The 6,150-nt window shown below is 39.1% G+C and overlaps 1 protein-coding gene across 5 annotated transcripts in view; it reads right to left on the reverse strand.

Annotated features, from left to right (window-relative positions):
- sema6d (semaphorin 6D) overlaps positions 1 to 4,524 on the reverse strand; it is a 25,178-nt gene extending 20,654 nt beyond the window's left edge. For all 5 annotated transcript variants that reach the window (XM_016550295.1, XM_016550293.1, XM_016550294.1 and 2 more), the window contains exon 1: positions 3,775 to 4,524. The gene's annotated coding sequence lies outside the window, so the exon portion shown is untranslated. The remainder of the gene's footprint in view (positions 1 to 3,774) is intronic.
- Positions 4,525 to 6,150: the final 1,626 nt, after the last annotated feature.

The following is a 6,150-nucleotide window of genomic DNA, read 5'->3' on the forward strand; positions in this document are numbered from 1 at the left end:
AGCGGCTGTGATTGCCTCCGGCACTCGGCCTTGTGCCTCTGGCCTAATCACAGCCATGCTGATATAGAGCCGGTATCGCTCTCGTACTCGAGTGATATTGCTCATATACAGTATATATATAGTTAGTTAGTTAAAGTTATAGTTCTTAAAAAATATTATTTAGTATCTTTTACCATTTAGTTATTTTATTATTTAGTAAAATGTATATTATTTAGTAATATAATTATTTAGTAATAAAATTGTTAAGATATTGGTAAAAAATTGATAAGATATTGATAAAACTGTCATAAGATTTTGGTCATACTGCCCACTAAAACTGTAAAATGATCTTGAAAAATGGGCCCTCGTATCTGTTTTCACAACTCAACAGTTGAGATGTGTGTGGTTTCAGAGAGACTCACGCTGAGATTAGAGCTCTCCCACACAAGAGCACTGAAATCACAGTTGTTTACAGTGGGATTACAGCTGAGGAGTCACAATTTGTTAATCCACAGCTGTAAAACGGGTCACCACCCCACCTGCGCAGCCTTACTCCCCACCCCCACTCTCCCAAAGTCATCTCCTGCAGGTGTGTGTGTGTTAAGGAACAATAGGGAGCTCGAGGTCCGTTCAATCCCGGCCAGTGAAGAGACCTCCATGCTTTAAAGGTTAAATCAGTTACTCAAGCCTGACCGAGGCTGAACACAAGACAGCAGGACTGGCGTGGGCTTAGTGGACACAATGTGGCCAGCTGTTGTGACTGACTTTATTCACACACCCACATGAAAAGTGCTGAAGCTGCTTCATGGTGAAGATTCAGGAGAGGTAGATGTTATCTGGCGCTCTCTGAAAGAGGTTTGACAGGTTCAGCAGCGTAAGAGGAAATGCAGGGGGCCGTTCACTCTTGTGGTTTGCATTTATAGTATTTTTAAAGGGGTCATATGATGCTATTTTAAAGATCATTATTTTGTGTATTTGGTGTAACAGAATATATTGACATGCTTTAATGTTCAAAAAACACATTATTTTTCAAATACTGTACATTATTGTAGGTCCTCTATGCCCCGCCTCTCTCAAACACGTTGTTTTCAACTGAAGTTTCGAACTGAAATACATACCGTCTCCCTGACATGGCTGCATCAACACTGCTGCTATTCCTGAAACCACGCCTTCTTTCTTTGCGTGCACATTTGGGCGGCATTATGCTAATATTTCCACATAGTGATGTAGATATGTGGGGGCGTGTTAGAACGAGGCGTTTTAGGTAGGCGTGGTTGACTCTTAACTTTCATAAAGAATATCTCTTTGGATTTGAGACTTTAGTCTTTGCAACTTTACAGACCTTCTTTATGCACCAAGAGCTTGTAACACTCCAAAGAGAAAGGAAAACTTGAAATCGCATCATATGACTCCTTTAAGAGATGAATCTTTTGAACTCAGTGTCACACATTCATGTAGGACAAATAAACAAAAGCATACATTGGGAAAACAGCATATCTCATTAACTTCCATATGGTCAAACAGCAAGAAATGGTTAGAAAAGAGCAGGGAGTGTTGTACCAATTAAAAATGAGCTACGGGGTGAACTATCATACACGACCAGCACCCTTCTGAGGTCACAGTAGAAGTTGTAAGACTAATTAATTTGATATACAGTACATCCACACAAGCCTTTTTTTTTCATTGTGGAGATTTTCCTTTGATATTGACTTGGTTTTATACTAAGCAAATTTAATTTTTTCTCCCTGACCCCTAAACCTAACCCTTACAAAACTGCTTTCTTGCATTTTAATTAAGACATTATTTAGTTTGTTTATTAAGCTGTTTTCCTCATGGGGAACGTTGGCTGCTTCGCATGATGTAGGTGATTTCAGGTTTTACTGTCCTTGTGAGGACAAGCGGTTCTCACAATCTAGACAAAAGCTCAGCACAAACATACACTCAAGCCATGTTTTTGTTTTTAGCTGATGTTTTAGTTGTTAGCTTATGTTTTATGCATTTGCTCTATTGTTCATTTTTTTGCTTGCTGGTTTTGAATTAAAATATTTTAATTGCTTAAATGTTTGTTTACCGTTGTAAATTACCATGTTTAAAATAAAATGGGTGGATTGAGGTTATGGCATAATTGAAAGAAAATTTAGTTTGATGTACAACAGATGTACAGAATTTAAACTTATGTTTTCTGTTAGTCTTACAACCCACTCAAATATGGTATATGAAGTTATGAGACATCGCAAAAAAAAAAAAAACATTTTTATCTCAATCTTCAGTCTCCCCCTACTTCATGTTTTGCACTCAACATTTGCCTCAGTAGCATTTTGCCTCAACACGCTTACACAGAACAAAACGAGATACTTGTGCAATCTCTTCGTTCTAACGACTCATTCACTCAGTTCATTCATTCTTCTGACGGTTGCCACTCATATAAAAACTTATTTCTTTTTATTTGCTACGTGCGTGGGCTAGGCCATTTATCACAGCGCATCTCAGATGTTACTCAACAGTTTATCTATGACCGATTCAGCCCAGATGAACAGCATAAAGCATCTTCAAACTAAACCTTCTCCACTCGGAACCGGACCTGAACCCCGTCTCAGTCTGAACAGAGCATGTGAATCAAAGCGTTCAAGCTGGAGCCGAGCCGTGACCAATCTCTTGAGTTGCAGTAAATGCATAAAGACAACAGAGGAGTGTTGGGTCGGTAATGGCTTCTGCTGGGAAATTGATTGTGTTAATGCATGACCGTGGGCTCCAAAACCCACTTTACACAACAACAGCAACACTATTTCTCTCCCTCCCCCTCCCTCTACCTCGGACCATATTCTGTATAGGCTACAGGCAGTAGAGATATTATTATTGTTTTGTTCCTCAAGAGATCGTATCAGTTTGAATTGTGATGATGCAACTCCCAGGCAAAGGTAAGATGAATTTAAGGCTCTAAATCTTCCTCGTTGTAGCCTACTACTATGCGAACTTGGCTCCCACGTCCCTCATCATTACGGGACAGGAGGGGTCTGAAGTGCATTATGGATATATATCTGTTCCAACCAATGTCAGAAATTAACTGGCATTGATTTTCAGGGGCATTTATGACCTTTAGGAGGGCTATTTTTTATTGTATTATTTTTTTTTTCTAATTTAAAACACAATCATGCCGCCCAATGCCAAATAGGCTATTTCAAATGAATTAACTAATTGAAAGTGACACTAAAGTGTATGAATACAAGTATTTCTATTATTTACTTTTCAATTGTTAGGTACAACCAGGGGAATTCACTGGAACAGCATGTTGCCCCCATATTATGAATATCTGTGGCATTTTAGCCTAAGTCGGGTTAATTTCTGACCCTTGTGCCATCTATCCCGTTTATTATATGCAAGAATAGAAACGATACATTTGAGGAATCGAACGCTTGAATCAGCTTCTGTTTCAGCTTTGTGTGTTTTCTCACACTGAGTTGTTTAAATCCCGTTTTTGTAGGCTAATTTATATTTTTCATTTATATTATGATAATAGGCTATCAAAAACAAACATAATACAAACACTATATTTAAAAAGAAATGTATTTTCCCTTTAATCGAATAAACGCACTGTATCAACAGGATGTGTGGCACTGTTTTCATTTTCTCATTCTCATTTTCCCAAATACAATCAGTTACTTTTATCCAAGCGCTTCCAGCCTTCTTGAATTAACGGTCTAAATGCTGAAGAAATTTTTTTTGTGGTACAACAATATACTCCATTTACTCCAAAATATGTGTGACAAAGTGTGAGAAGGAAAACAGAAATCCTACCTGAACGTTCTCCAAACGAGCATGTAGACTATGACACTCTCCGCGTTATATTCCAAAGTGTTTTACGCTATTAAATCCAGTGAAGATCAGAAAGCATGTGTGCAGTTTGGTCCATAAAGCCAAAAGATCCCCATGTGTTTGTTTTATCCGAACCACGCAAAACAATTCCTGGAGCCCGTGGGGCTCGTCCAGCTCGTCCTCGGGATAAAGCTTTGTGATCTTCAAAAGCTCACCGATCAAATGGCACCAAGACCCTCCCTCTCTTCTAGTACCACCCCCCAGTCATTCACCAAACCATACCAATACAACCCAAACCAAATAGCCTAAAGCCAACTAAGTAATTACCTCGAGATCTACTCTTCAGAATGAAGAACTTTAAGCGCGTGCGTCACTCCGCTTATAAACAATCCGAATCGATGTGAACGGGTAACAGGGTGAATAAAAATAGCTCCAGTTCTTTTTTTTTTGCGCTGCACAAATAGAACTAGAGTACTTCTGATGTTTTGGAAATCTTTTTCTTTTCGTTTCTTTTCCTTTTCCCCATTTTTTTTTACCGGCTCAAACGCTGCATTTTCTCATCTGAATCCGTGATTCTCTTTAAGCGATTTGGATCGCAACAACTCTGAGTCAAGCTTGAAGTGTCTCTCTGCGTTCCGAGCGGGGAAAAACAAACTAATGCACGGCAAATGGTGTAACTCGATCCATCCCGAGTCCTTCCATCAGCAGAGCCAACCACAGCCTATAGCCTAGAAACTGATCCCTCCCCATTCCCTCTCTCTATCCCTCTCCCTCTCTCTTTCTCTATCCACTCCAGAACTAGTAGATGTGGTTTTTGGCTGCTTTCCCTTGCTCCGCTGTTTTTTCTTTGTCCTGCCAGAGTGTGAGACCTTTATTGTCTGTATGTGTGTATGTATGTATTTTTACATATAAAGATATGTATATAATATTATTAATGCTTTTGCAATGTAAACACTTTTTAACACACCAATAAAGCGTTTTGGATCTCTTGTGTGTGTATACATGTGAGAGGCCCTCACATCTTGGTGACCCTGAGGGGCCCCCCTCTTTTCCCAATCCCTTCCCCCAGCAGTAAGCTGCTTGTTAAATCTTTTCCACAGAACTGTTTTGGGAAGGGAGGACAACGAACCACACTCCTTAGAACTGCTCTTTGGAAGGAAATCTTAACTTTCAGCTCGAGACGAAAAAGGGAAGGCGCGAAGAGAATTTATTTTGACACAGTGCTCCCATGCATTTTCACCGTCAACCTTTCAGAACCATTTTCAATAATGAAAGTCGTGCATAGAAAACATTCTCTTAATTTGTACATGAAATGCAGCTGTGATCAAAGTTTTCAAAGTTTATTGTTCGCATATGTGGCAGAAATAAAATTCAAGCTTGCGGTATGTGGTATATTTCGAAATTGTTCGGTGATCACTTAAATATTAACATAAGCTGCTGTATGAATTAGTTACAGATTCACTTTGCACTGTATTGTGTACGAGTGTGAACATTAACACACACGAGCTGACAGTCAAACAAAGAATGTGGCAGAGTGTTGGAGGATTGGCAGTTGTGCAGAGACACTGCAGTCAACAGCATTTAGTATTGCGGTTCTTATAAGTGCATAAATGTTGCTGTGAAATGCACATAAGCATCTAAAAGTCAATATTATCTCTGCTCTCAGCAGTTGCTAAATCCCTCTTCGCTGCAATTGGAGTAGATAATGATTAGAACATTAAATGCAAACATAACTGTGGAGAATGCCAACACATCCTGCAGGTAACAGGACAGACACACATGCGTACAGGTAATAGTTTTAGAATTTGTTCCACTGACCTAGTTAATAAACTCATCAGCACAGGTGAAGACGTGACAGGGAAATAGAGCGGGTAGAGGAAATTGAAAAGTGAAAGTTTTATGTCCTAAGACCTCCCAAAGGATTTTTTGTTATTCAGAGGTTGTTCTTTCATAAGCTCATGAGACATAATCAGGATCTCAGTTACGCTTTGTTAAAGTTTCAACTTTATCTCAAATGTTTCTACCAAAATTTCTTAAAGGGGTCATATGATGTTGCTAAATAGAACATTATTTTGTGTATTTGGTGTAATGAAACGCTCATTATTTATTGACTCATTGCCATGAAATTTATATGCAAAATAATTTTCTTTTTTTTTTAGAGATTCTAGGATCTCATTCTCCTGGAAAATGTCATATATTCTCTCTCATTCTGGTTGTCTGACTCAGGTGACTCTTCCCGCTCACCTTAGCTGCTCTTATCTGGTTCTGATAATAGCCGTCTGTGCTGGGGATGTTCTGCTCAGCGCTCATAACCTGTTGTTTGCTGAAGGACGTGTGTCTGTTGTTTCTTCAGATCAG

Source organism: Sinocyclocheilus rhinocerous, unplaced genomic scaffold (assembly GCF_001515625.1).
Source record: "Sinocyclocheilus rhinocerous isolate Xijiao unplaced genomic scaffold, SAMN03320098_v1.1 scaffold1786, whole genome shotgun sequence".
Taxonomy (NCBI): Eukaryota; Metazoa; Chordata; class Actinopteri; order Cypriniformes; family Cyprinidae; genus Sinocyclocheilus; species Sinocyclocheilus rhinocerous.